The sequence below is a fragment of the Macrobrachium nipponense genome, chromosome 9 (assembly GCF_015104395.2).
Source record: "Macrobrachium nipponense isolate FS-2020 chromosome 9, ASM1510439v2, whole genome shotgun sequence".
NCBI classification, from domain to species: Eukaryota; Metazoa; Arthropoda; class Malacostraca; order Decapoda; family Palaemonidae; genus Macrobrachium; species Macrobrachium nipponense.
Genome location: NC_061110.1, coordinates 39325376 through 39338344, shown reverse-complemented (window position 1 = coordinate 39338344; position 12969 = coordinate 39325376).

Below are 12969 nucleotides of genomic sequence, written 5' to 3'. Positions count from 1 at the left end.
AAAATCTAAAAATATATATATACCACAGTCCAAACTGACGTCCACGTAGTACATAATTCATTATATCCCTGGAAGGGTACGAAACCTCGTATTACAAATATGCAGGTATGAAACAGATGCTTAAATGAAAATACTAAAAAGTAAGTGATGGTAATTGGAAGGCATTTTAATATGGGAAAGCATTATCCCTCCAAATGATTTCGGATTGACAAACAAACTCCCCCTGAGTTTTACAGACCCCCGATATCATCCTGGGACGAAGGCGAAGTAAGTGTAGAGTGAGAGACTGCGATGAAGGAATGCTTCTTCCTGGCTGGGTTTAAACGGCGATTACATGTCGAAAGGAATAGTCGTCGTCACTTCAAAGATATAGCTGTATATCCTTATATAGTTCAATAGAGCTCAGAGTATCTGAGTTACGAGACCCTTCGTGATTGAAATCTCCTTCGTAACTGACTTAAGTTTCCGTCAACCTCAGGAAGAAAGCAAAATCATTAATGGTTGGTCAGGACAGAACCAGAACGGCCGCTGGAAGGCAGTGAGCTGTTAACAACCATGGGGTAGTTAAATATTTGAAAACTACGTTAACTGTCTTCCAGTGACCATGCTAATTAAACAAATAATAAAAAGTACAAATTCCATATGGAATTTTAGTACAGTCAGAGACATAACAGACATTTATGAGCCCAGCTGAACCTCTTTTCAGAGAGCCTAAGCATCTCAAGTGTAATGAAAAGGACTAAAAGGCAAGGCCTCATAATGACTCTCATCAAACTACTTGTGCCATTAGCAATTGAGACAAAATACATTACTATTTAACTTGGCTTACATTAACTGTTTAGCATGAAGTTCTAATTAATTTCCCAACGCCTTAAAAAACTAAATTCTTGGACATGTTTCACTCACAATCGTTTTACATTATTCAAAATGAACACTGCATAGTTTACATTGAACATGACATTGCATGATTGGTGTCAATGAAATTGTAGCACATTCACCAGAACCTGTTCACTGACATTACAGACTTCTACAATTCAATATGCCTTTTAAGTTTTAAAGAATAAAGCTAGTAACTCATACTGAATCCAGATTTTTATATGAATGATTTGGGGGTTTTAAGCAACTTAAACAAGGTATGAAAACAGTTACTGGTCATGACATGTGGTCAACATAAAAGCGCTACAAGTTGTTTACCAGACACACTGACATTTTGATAAATACCCTATATTCCAGTTCAGTTACATTACTGTCCTCATTTTACCAGCAAGAGAGAGAACGAGGTCTGCTTAAGGAAAATTTACAAAGCCGAAATGTACAGTGGTTCCTTTAGATAACAGACAGATTTACCTCATGTGCCCCTTGACTCTTTTAAGGTGGGGTAATACGGGGGGGGGGGGGGGGGGGGGGGGGGGGGGGCAGGGGGAAATTTCAGTCATATGAATACTGACTAGTAATGTTTTAACCCTTTTAAACATTTCCAGTTTGGGAGAGGGGGGTAGGATCAAAGGAAAGGAATGGGAGATCTGAATTGGAAGCAAGCATCAGATGGGACCAGAGAAATTCTGTAATATGCAATTTACAATCAACGAGAAATCTCTCATTACTTCCAACAATATTTATTCTTCAAAGTATGTTCATGTACTCCCATTGAGAGAGAGAGAGAGAGAGAGAGAGAGAGAGAGAGAGAGAGAGAGAGAGAGAGAGAGAGAGAGAGAGAGAGAGACTGACTAGAAATGAATTGAAAATAATTAAAAACGCAACAAAGCTAATCAGAAATTGACAATAGACATTAAAAAATACTAAAACTATCCTATAGGTAGATAACCAATAAAACTTAATCAGTTTCAGTCATAAACATTTCCTAAATCGCAAAATTAAGTAGTCCATCTTTTCTTTGCAGTAAAAAGTTGTTGCTTATTTTCAACTAGTAAGATACTCATGAATGAGGCTTAAGAAATAATCTGTTCTATTGCATAACATTAGCTTTCTTTACACAAAATGGAATGCTGTGTCGTACTAAAATTGTCATTTAACAGCATTTTATCACACCGAGTCAGTATTCAAAATTTTCTATAGCTGCGTCTAAGGCTACTGTGAAGATTCCATAGAAACTTCTTCACGTGGAGCTTGTTCTAAAGGGTTCAAAGGTCGACAATAATGAACTGAAGAACCGCCTACAGATTCCAAGGTAAACTACGCAGCAGAGACCTGAGAAACTCCACCATAACACCTTGAAAAGCTTAGAAAACTTTAGGGCGTGGAAGTTTTAGATAAGTTTTCTTAAGAAAGAGTTCTGGGGAAATATATACTAAAAAAGGCAATACAGCCACCAAGGTACTATAAATATCCTGTATTCCTTGGATCCTCTAAACTTGATAAGTATCTCTCCTCCAGTCATAAAATAAGAGATGTAGAGGTTCATAACCACTAATACTGCTGAAAACGCCAGCCAAATCAGTCAGAAGACATGTATAATTGGAAGTTAAACATTGGTAACTTTCTGTTCCAAGTCACAAATATGCCTATATTCAGATTTATTAGCTCTTATAGAAAATGACATAGCAGAAAATTCAGAGCCATTCCGTAGGCAAAATACTATTCCTCTTGGTTAGCTGGTCCCTTATAATGGACACTGTTCCTATTCAGGACAACCGAAGTAAATGCCACAATATTTTCTGCTCATATCCAAATAAGTGTCTTTCCTATTCTGAATAAAAGGAATAGACAATAATGACATTTAACCAGATAAAAAATATTTCATGAAGTCATCAAAAAACGAATATATATGTGATGTGTATGTGTGTGTGTTCGAGAGTGAGATGTCGACATTTTACTAGACATTGGCACTTATCGTAGGGATGCATGAATCTTGACTGGCAAATGCATAAGCACAGCTGAACTATCTAGCACTAGGCTACACTCTTTGATCCTTCCAGACACTTGGATCCCACTGAGCACTTGGATCCATAAAATACCACTGGATGTGTTCATCCCTTAGGACCTACTGACGCCATAGATCCTTTGGATCCCAGCAGAATTGCCAATCCCTTGGATTCCACCACTAACAGGGATCCTTATGATCTCTCATAACTTTTGGATCCACCAAGCCCGTTTGGGCAATGTATACTGGCGATCCGGCACTGAAACTACAGGTGAGCGGTTGGGAACATCCCAAAAGCTAAAAATAGACTTGCGACTATGGAGAAGAGCGATCTGTCACTGGAATGGACCTTTTTAGTAGTCTAGAAGCATTCTTAAACCGCCAACTTTGTCCTCCATGTGCACTCTACAGCACTTGCACCTTGTTCACTAGAACTAATCGTATCAATTATACACTTAAAAGAATTCCCAATCTTGATAACAGTATTAACAAGCAAATTAGATTTATGATCCATCCTAACTTCTAGACGTGTGGTGGTATTGGGATCGGAGGGTTGGGAGTTAGGTAAAGGAATAGCAGGAAAAGTAGGAGGACTTCCTGCTGCTAAAATTAAGTCTTAATTTTTTCATTATCTATTAAAAATATTGGAATTAAAAAAAAAAAAAAAAATGGGGCTCTTCCTTAACTTTACTGTTACTACTTAAAATAAGTCTCAGCTATAAACAAAAAATCATAGTTACAGGCACAACTTTGGAGATCAAGAAATGAGTAACAGGCCCAAGGTTCAGCTCATTGTCTCCCAAAAGAATAAAAATTAACAAACTCAGAATCAAAACTAATAAATAAAATAACAGTATCATTGTAAACATTAACAGAACAATGAGCAAAAGTAGCATCAACAACAACAGTTTACATAATTTAAAAAAATTCAGTTGAGAGTATAAATAAATGTCACTGTGCGTCACTGAAAAAGCGGCGGAAACTGGTCAACAAGGTGGGGCCAGCACACCTTATAAGGCAAAAGAAATCAGCCAAGTTTGTGAAAACAATTGGGGAAGGTCAATCAGGATGCACTTAGAAGGAAAAGATTAGGTAAAGATGAAGGCACTTCCCTAATAATCCACTAAGCGTATTTTGCTCTCTCATCAGCCAAATAGACTACAAACTTTTCGAAAAAACACTAAAGTAAACAAAAATGAGATAAATGCCTGATAGTACCTTTAGGCAAGAGAACTCAAACCCAAGACCTGGAAGACCATGGTACAATGGCTATGGCATAGTCCAAGGTTTGCCTACCAAGGGTAACTAGTCCCTTCCAGCCAGTGGCTTGATTTTGGAGTGTCCTCTTCCTGGAAGATTTGTCTGCCAAAGCTAAAGTCTCTCTTGTACCCTAACTTCTGTAGGCAGGGAAGTCACACCTTGAAGTGAATGTTGCTAATGATATCAACAAAAACAAGAAAACTGACAAAATAAATTTATCCCATTTACCTGCTAACGATAGTCACAAGGATAACTTTTACAATCAGTTGCATCCTCAACATTGCATGTCACAAGTCTAAAAATCAGATTGTCATATCATTCAGTCGTTTTACAAATATAATCAGGCTACCTGTTTTGTCAAATCTGGGTGACAGCTGTGAACTAAAGTTGATAATTCTCGCTCCTTTACTGATAAAATATCCAAATGCAGGCCATTATCAAATATTCAAGTAAATTACAACTGTTAAGACTGTTACAACAGACTAATGGGCTATTTGGTTAAGGGCATCATTGACATTACTGTACTCTTAAATCAGTTATGTTGGTTAGTTATGTCTGTCGGGGTAGATCTAGGGTACCTATCCGCGGCGGCTCAGACTACGGCAGTTGCAATTTTTCTATGCGGGTTTACCTATTGAACAAGAATTTTAAGTAATATTTATTTGGATGACTGTTATTAACCCCCAGGGGCCAGTACTAAAGGTAATACTTCAGAAGCACTCCGCACTGGATATTAAAATAAATAATCACCTACATGGAAAGAGCATGTGAAAAGCAATATAAAAAGTATAGTCTTTATATGAGAGATTGAACGGGGTGAAATTAAATGAGCTTAAGTTTTTACCTCGAATTTTTCCTGAGTCGGGAGAGGTGTTTCCTCTAGGGTTTTGTTTACTTTTAATGAGCCCTCTTAACTTACTTTCTTACACAAACAAAAGCAGTTCCAGTTACTCATTATTGGCTGAGAGGTGTGACATCGTTATGACGTCATGGGTTTCATATCCAATTACGAACAAGTTTAGTGGAAAACTAAGTTTCACTAGCATTTCAGCGGAGTAATAAAGTTACCTGTCCAGTGTCCACTGGTATCCTTGTTTAACTGAATACTCTAATAATGAAGCAAAAACCGGCATTTTGTCTTCCTGTAGCTATGGCAGAGGCAGTGGCTGGCCCTTCTGGCATTAATTTTGACAGAGACCTTCGATTTCCTACCGATTGTTTGCAGTGCAATGTGGGTTACGGTGAATTTTATCATTATTTGTCTAGTGGTGGTAGAGAAGTTGTGATTGAATATGCTCAAAGACATAATTTAATTCTAAAGCAAAAAAACCGAGTGTTGTGGAGCTATTTGTCGGATCAACTACAACAGGAACGCCTTTAGGAGTGATCCGCCATGGTAAGTAGCCTTACTGTAACCCATGTGGCTAGCGCACGCAGAGCAACATTACCTCTTGCCGTACATGCCGTGCTTGCCAAGAATCTTTAAATATGCGGATAAGGCGCGAAGCGCCGTTCCGCTATGGCATTACTGACAGCACACACAAATCGATCGTCGCTGATATGTAGTCGCTCCCTACTTTGTTGTTGTTTGGTATCGCCACATATTGGTTTTTGGCATTCTTCCGCCGATTTCGGTCGGCGCCGAGTCGCCGTGTTTAGTACTGGCCCTTGGGGGTTACAGTTGTACTGAATAAATATTACTTTAAATTCTTGTTCAGTGGGTAAAATAAAAAACACAGGAAAACGTCAACTGCCATAGTCTAAGCAACCGTGGATTGCTTCTGTAGAAAATACAGTCTGTCGGTAAATAGTAGGACCTAGTGGCAGGATCACAAACCCAAAAACAAAAAAACTCAAAACACATGTACTTGCCAACTACTTCTTGACACACTGGATACGGCCATCACATCACACAACCAACAACAAAGACAACAACCAAGAACCACAACTCCACAACTCAACAACACCACAACGACCAAGGACATCAACTCAACAACACAACACACAAGGACCACAACCCCACAACTCAATAACACAACAACAAACAAGGAATACAACCACAACAACAACAACAGCAAACAAAGGTAGATCTAGTGTACCTATCCGCGGCGGCCCAGAGTATGGCAGTTGCGGTTTTTGTATGCAGTTTTACTTACTGAACAAGAATTTGAAGTAATATTTATTCGGACACGACTAATTTACCTTTGAACTCTATCCTACGGTAAAGGGGATCCCCATTGGGAACCGGGGTTTTGGGTGGGGGACAAAACCCCAACTCTATCCTACGGTAAGGGGGACCCCCAGTGGGAACCGGGGTTTTGGGTGGGGAGAGAAAACCACTTGGGGGGAGTTTTTTGCCGTGTTATTGTGGTATTTCCCACATTTATCACTTTTAAAAACACGAAATACAGGCGGAAATAAGAGATAACAAAACTAGCGATAGTGGAGCCGTTCCACATCCATATCGTCTACTATACTACTACCACAACACTGAATCCTACTACGCATGCGCTAATGCCACTGCGCATGCGCTAACTGTAAGGGAGCTTTTGGCCTAAACTCAGACTTCTTAGTGAGGAAAGAAATGGGGGTTTGGGTTTACGGGAGGGATACAGTATTTAGCCAAACACGTTACAGTATGACCCCTACATTGCTACCGGACTGAGTGAAGGATTGGGTGGTAGCAGGGTTCCCAGATTTGGCAGTTTTCTCACCAAATTTGGCTTTTTTTCCTAATTTGGTGGGTAAAAATTCACTTTGGCTGGTTAGTGGTATTTTGGCTGGTTTTCAAACACTTTATATTTGAGCTAAACACTGATCTCACGTTTGAGGAATCTCTCCCCAGATTGGGAATTTTTGAAGGTTTTCAGGAAATCTGGGGAATTTGAATAGGTTTTCAGTAAAAACTTGGTAACATTTAAGCAAAATTGTAGATAGTGAATTAAAATAAAAATCACACACACACCAGACGACACAAAACAGGCCGGCCGATTCTCAGAGACGAGCCTCATTTTCAAAATTTCAATTCATTCTCGTTTTTTTCCTGTATTCTTATATTAGTTTATATTATCTAACTAAACTATGATGCTGCTATACAAGCTATATATGATAAAAAATATGCATTATAAGGATAAATATAACGCACATATATTTGCCGGTTATTTGGGTTGGTTTGGATTTCCATTTGGCAGGATTTAGGCGGGTTTCATGGTAGACTTTGGCTGGTTGGTAGTGGTGTCATCTGGGAACCCTGGCTGGTAACCATACGTTGAGTTACATAAAAGCATTTACCTAATTTGTTTATTAAACATGTTATGTGAATTCTAGTGTTTATTCCTTTTCCTTTTTCCATAGTATTTGTACAATAACTGTTTTGAAATATCCCCACCTAATCATTTCACCATATATAACTTGAAATATTATGTTATAATTGAGGACAGACACCTAAAATGCTACGTGTTGATATAGAACTGAGTTTTAGGACATTTCGATACCTACCTACCTACCTACCTGTTACGTAAATTGCACATTGCGTTGCATATACATACACACTCCCTATATCATTTATACTCAAGTCAATCCCTCCCCTTCCAGTATTCACGACTGGCTCTTACGTTACACCATTTACAATGCATTTCTCACCGATACCAATACCTAGATTAAAGTTTGCCATTATTATTATAAAACCTACATTTAAAATATTCCATTATACAGTTTTACAGACATTATAATTTACACCTCCCTTCCAGTTTCCGTACTATTATGCAGTTATGTATGGTTACTTTTAAACATTTTACAACACTTCCACACCCATCAAGTTAGGTTTATATGTCATTTTACCTACTGGGGCCGAATCCCCTCCCCTGGTTAGGCAACATACCTACTAGGTTTAGTTTTGTTATATGGTGGTTTACCTACTAGTTTTACTTCCTTGAAGGGGGTTACCCGGTTAGGCTAGGTTGGTTAGTTCTTCAAGGGTGGATAAAGGGCGGGGGGGGGGTTGGGTTGGGGGGGGGGGGGGGGGGGGGGGGGGGGGGGGGGTTAGGTTACATTCCGTACTTTGGGGGGGTTACCCTACTAGGTTTGGTTTTTGGGGGGGATTAGGTACATCCTTACTAGGTTAGGGTTAGGCCTTTAAGGGGGGGTAACGGGGGCCGAAGCCCCCATGGTCAGGCAATACTCCCTACTAGGCTAGGTTAGGTTAGGTTAGGTTGGTTAGGTTACATTTCCTTACTAGGTAGTTAGGCCTTTAAGGGGGGGTGGGGGTCCGGGGGGTTGAAGCCCCCCTGGTCAGGCAATACTCCCTACTAGGGTTTAGGTTCCTTTACATTCCTTACTAGTTACTTTAGGCCTAGTATTTCCCTATAGGTTTAGGTTAGGTTACGTTCCTTACTAGGTTAGTTAGGCTTAGATTTTCCCTACTAGGTTAGGTTAGGTTCGTTTCCTTACTAGGTTGGTTAGGCCTTTAAGGGGGGTTAACCGCGAAGCCCCCTGGTCAGGCAATGTTCCCTACTACGTTTAGGTTAGGTTAGGTTGGTTAGGTACATTCTTTACTAGGTTAGGTTAGGCCTTTAAGGGGGGGTACGGGGGGGCGAAGCCCCCCTGGTCAGGCAATATTCCCTACTAGGTTAGGTTAGGTTAGGTTGGTTAGGTTACATTCCTTACTAGTTACGTTAGGCCTAGTATTTCCCTACTAGGTTAGTTAGGTTCGTTCCTTAACTAGGTTAGGTTAGGCCTTTAAGGGGGGTACGGGGGCGGGGGCGAAGCCCCCTGGTCAGGCAATGTTCCCTACTAGGTTTTAGGTTTACATCCTTACTAGGTTAGGTTAGGCTTTAAGGCGCCCCCCTGGTTAGGCAATATTCCCTACTAGGTTAGGTTAGGTTTAGGTTGGTTAGGTACTTCCTTACTAGGTTAGGTTAGGCCTAGTATTTCCCTACTAGGTTAGGTAGGTTACGTTTTCCTACTAGGTTTAGGTTAGGCCTTTAAGATGGGGTTATGGGGGGGCAAGGCCCCCTGGTCAGGCAATGTTCCCTTACTAATTTTAGGTTTAGGTTAGGTTACATTCCTTACTAGGTTAGGTTAGGCCCTTTTAAGGGGGGTTACGGGAGGCGAAGCCCCTGGTCAGGCAATATTCCCTACTAGGTTAGGTTAGGTTAGGTTACTTCCTTACTAGGTTAGGTTAGGCCTTTAAGGGTACGGGGGGCAAAGCCCCCTGGTCAGGCAACATTGCCTACTAGGTTAAGTTCCCTACTAGGTAAGGTTACATCCCCTGCTAGGTTAGGTTATGTTAGGTTGGTTTGGTTCTTTAAGGGGGGTTACAGCAGGTCCAACCCCACCCCTGGTCAGGCAACATCCCCTACAGGTTTAATTAGTTTTTTGTTATATGCTAACCTATGTTTAATTTGGTATTTTGTATTTATTAAAACAACTATAGGCCCTATTACACATTTACCACCCAGGACCTAAATCCTACCCCCTCCTGGGCCCGTTATGTATGTATTTGTATTAATTCATATTTTGAACCCATCCTCCCACATTTACATTTAGTTCCTTAACTACCCATTTACTTTATTACCCTTAACATTGCCAACTTATCTTGTTAAGTGCTTGTTCATTTACCTCAGCCCCACCCTGCCTCAACCAATAGCATCAAAGCATTTTTACTACTCCACCCCACCTCTCCTACCCTCTTTACTACGGTCTGGCCTCCTGCCACCTCCTAACTGTAGAACTCCAACACTGTTGAATCTGCCGCCATGACATCCACTGCTGCATCAACTTCACGCTCGCCCCAGCCCCTCACCAGGAACTCTTTGCCAACTTCATCTAACAATTGTTACACGAGTTACAAAGATTTCTCTGCCTTTTACTCAGGTAATATGATCGACTAATCGGTTTTTGCCAGGACCACTGCCTTCTGAGAAAGCAGTTCTTTTGCCCCCATTCAGTTACAAAGATTTTTGCTGCCTATTACTCAGGTTAATTATGAACGGCTGGTCTGTTTTATGCCAGGACCACGGCTCCTGAGGAAGCAGGTCTTTTGGCCCCCATTGTGGGAATGCGTGCCGCCTAGATCTGCAAAAAGTGCGCTTTAGTAAATAACCTTACGAATAGTTTGTTGGATTCTACATGTAACCGTGATATGACCCGGCCCTAGATTAATGGCAATATTATATTGACACCTATATCATTTATGACTACTCCATATTTTCAAGTTTATAATTGGTATTTTTCCCTCCACGTTTACCTTTAGGTGTGGAACGGTCTTATCGACCGCATAGTAAGAAAGCGAAGAAACGCTGTTCTTACTACTTTTCCTTGTTTAAGGGCACTTGGTTCTCTGGGTCCCACCTTGATGTTGAGACAGTTCTGTTCTTCGCATACCTGTATGTGAGTTATTTTTTTTCTTACAAGGTTGCAAGAACAGAACTTGGACTGTCAGACTCAACAATTAATGATTGGGCCAGCTTCTCCCGGGAAGTAAGTATTTTGCTTATCCCCTCACCATTTTCCATTCATAACCCCCCATCCTTCTCCCCCGCTCTCTCCCCCCCCCCCCCCCTCCTCCCTCTCTCATACACAACTGCCTTGTATTATTATGAAATTTACCCTACTTAATTACCTCCCCTAACACTGACTTTTATTTCAGGTCATAGTTAATTGGTGCTTCCAACAGAAGAAGCAAATAGGTGGGCCCGGCACAATTGTTGAAATCGATGAGGCGAAGTTTGGGAGAAGAAAATACAACGTAGGTCGCCTCATCGAAGGCCAGTGGGTATTCGGTGGTATCTGCAGGCAGACCCGGGAGTTTTTCGTTGTTCCCGTACCCGACAGGACGAGTGGGACTCTGCTTGCAGTTATCAAAGAATACATTGTGCCGGGTACCACTATTATTTCTGACTGTTGGAGGGCTTATGACTGCCTGTGAGATGAAGGTTATGTCCACTTGACAGTCAAACCACTCGATGAACTTGGGACCCAGAAACCGGTGCCCATACTAATACTATCGAGAGGAGGTGGAGGGAACTCCGGCAGTCGACTCCAAGATACGGGAGGAGAATGTATAAACTTCGTCGGGTACTTGGCTGTTGCTTATTTCAAGCTGCATTTTGAGGAACCCAAGACCCGCCTCCAACGCATTCTTTTAAACAGGCAGCTGCTGCTTTGTACCCTCCACCCCTTTAAGGTAAGGTCCAAATATTTATTCTTAATTATTATGTTTTAGGAAAGTGAGTGTTAGGCTTTCGCCGAAAGTTGCGTCAAGGTATGTTACTATTCAGTGGGGTGCTGCTAAGACAACTCGTACCTTCCACCTTACCCCCCCCCCCTCCCCCCTTAGTGAACATATGGCTCCGTGGTGGTTGGGAATTTAAACATGGCGGCTGTATTTACATTTCCTTCACCGTAACGAATACTTGGTACCTTCCTATAGGACCATTCTTTGTGACTAACGACTATGGCAATTGACAATTTTCTATGTTATTTTAGTTGCTTTACAAGGGTTGTAAGGAATATTTTTTTCGTTTGGTTGGAACTAAACTTTAATATACCTTTGAGTTTGGTGCGGCTAGTATGTAACTTTCAAAGGTCAATTACTGCTTAGTTACAGCCGGCCGAATGGATATTACTTTTAAATCTTGTACAGTAACTAAAATAACATAGGAATCAGTCAATTGCCATAGTCTAAGCCACTGCGGATTGCTTCTGTATATATACCCAGACAAATAAGGACTATAACCACAACTCAACAACACAACAAACAAACAAGGACCACAACCACAACAAAAGACCACTGCACAAACAATCACTAACACAAAAAACTACATAAAAAGGCAACACACACACACAGCCACTAACGACACCAAGAAATCACAACAACTCACCAACAACAACCCTCAACAACTCACAACTACACCAAGAAATCACAACTACTCACCAACAATAACCCTCAACAACACCAAGAAACCACAATAGCTCCCAACAACAACCACCCTCAACCACAACAGCTCACATAAAACTCAACAGAAACTCACAAGCACATCAAATCCAACAACACAGGCACAACTACTCTAGAGCAACCAATATAAAACTTAACAACAACCAATAACAACAAATCAGTAACACACAATTTGACTGACCACCAATGCCTTCAGTACTCTTCACAGACCGCTGCCGACACTACGTAACTGACTATCACAGGCTCTGACTAAAGACTGGCCAAAACTTGATTATAACTCTAACTCCAACAGCACCAGAGAAGCGCAGAACTCACCAACAGCCAATTCAATCGTTAACAATCAATCCACCAATTACGCCCTCTCTCTCTCTCTCTCTCGGTAAAACAAAGCAAATACATACTACACAACCTCAACAGCAAAACAAACCAAGAAACTGTCTGTCTGTCTGTCGTTAAAGCGAATATCAGAATTGGATGTATCTAAATTTTTGTCTGTCTGTCTGTCTGTCTGTCTGTCTGTCTGTCTGTCTGTCTGTCTGTCTGTCTGTCTGTCTGTCTGTCTGTCTGTCTGCCTGTCTGTCGTTAAAGCGAATATCAGAATTGGATGTATCTAAATTTTTACCGCCCTCACCGTTAGGTAAGTCTGTGGAATCTGTCCACTGTCAAGTAGGTCTGGCATTGTAAGTTAAGATTGAATGAATCGTTTATTTGCCTTGCCACATCTTTGTGCATTTAGTATTTCTTTTAACTGCTTATTTTATTAATTAAGCTTACAATTCCCTTACTTTTGTTCTAACCTAACCCAAAATATCTTGCTCCAATTGAAATCCCAAAATCATGCAAGATGGTAAAAATCACAATATTTGTGATT